At 59.3% G+C, this 573-nt stretch overlaps 1 protein-coding gene across 3 annotated transcripts in view; it reads right to left on the bottom strand.

Moving 5' to 3' along the window:
* Positions 1–573, bottom strand: part of ARVCF (armadillo repeat gene deleted in velocardiofacial syndrome) — a 38,341-nt gene that overhangs the window by 16,529 nt on the left and 21,239 nt on the right. The gene's annotated exons all lie outside the window — the stretch shown is intronic.

The following is a 573-nucleotide window of genomic DNA, read 5'->3' as shown; positions in this document are numbered from 1 at the left end:
GGGGGGGGCGGGGGTCTCCCCTGCAGCGGTCTGGGCTCCTCATCCCTCCCCGTACCCCACTTCCCCGCGAAGGTGATCTTTTCCCTGCCCCGAGATGAGCCCAGTCCCTCTTCCCGGGCTTAGGTCTGTCCCCATTAAAAAAGCTCACACGTCCCCCTCCGTAGAGTTGAGTAAACATTCTGGCAGTGCAGGGTCCAGTGTGGCTATGGACAGAGGGCAAGGCCACTCTCACCTGCAGGACTCGGTTTCCCCTTGCTGTGAAATGCGGGCCGATAAGACAGTAGTTCCTAACCTGACAGTGCTGCAGAGGTCTCTCAGACCCCGCTCCAGGCCCACTGCCCATTCCCCAAAGGCCTCCCCCCAAGTAAGTGTCCCCACAGAGCTCAACCGAGACCTGGCAAAGGGACCTGCACTGACCCACTTTGTCTTGGGTTTTCTCCCTCAAGGCCCAGGCCCGGATCTCTCCACCCTCTAAGGAGGGGCAACTGTTGGGTGACCCTGGGTGAAAACTTTTGGGGCTGAGCTGCCTCAGACCCTCTCCCCTCCATGTATTTGATCTATTGGGAAGTGATG

This window comes from Myotis davidii, unplaced genomic scaffold, assembly GCF_000327345.1.
Source record: "Myotis davidii unplaced genomic scaffold, ASM32734v1 scaffold223, whole genome shotgun sequence".
Classification (NCBI taxonomy): domain Eukaryota; kingdom Metazoa; phylum Chordata; class Mammalia; order Chiroptera; family Vespertilionidae; genus Myotis; species Myotis davidii.
Note: the sequence above shows the minus strand (reverse complement) of the source record. Positions and strands in the feature narration are given on the sequence as shown.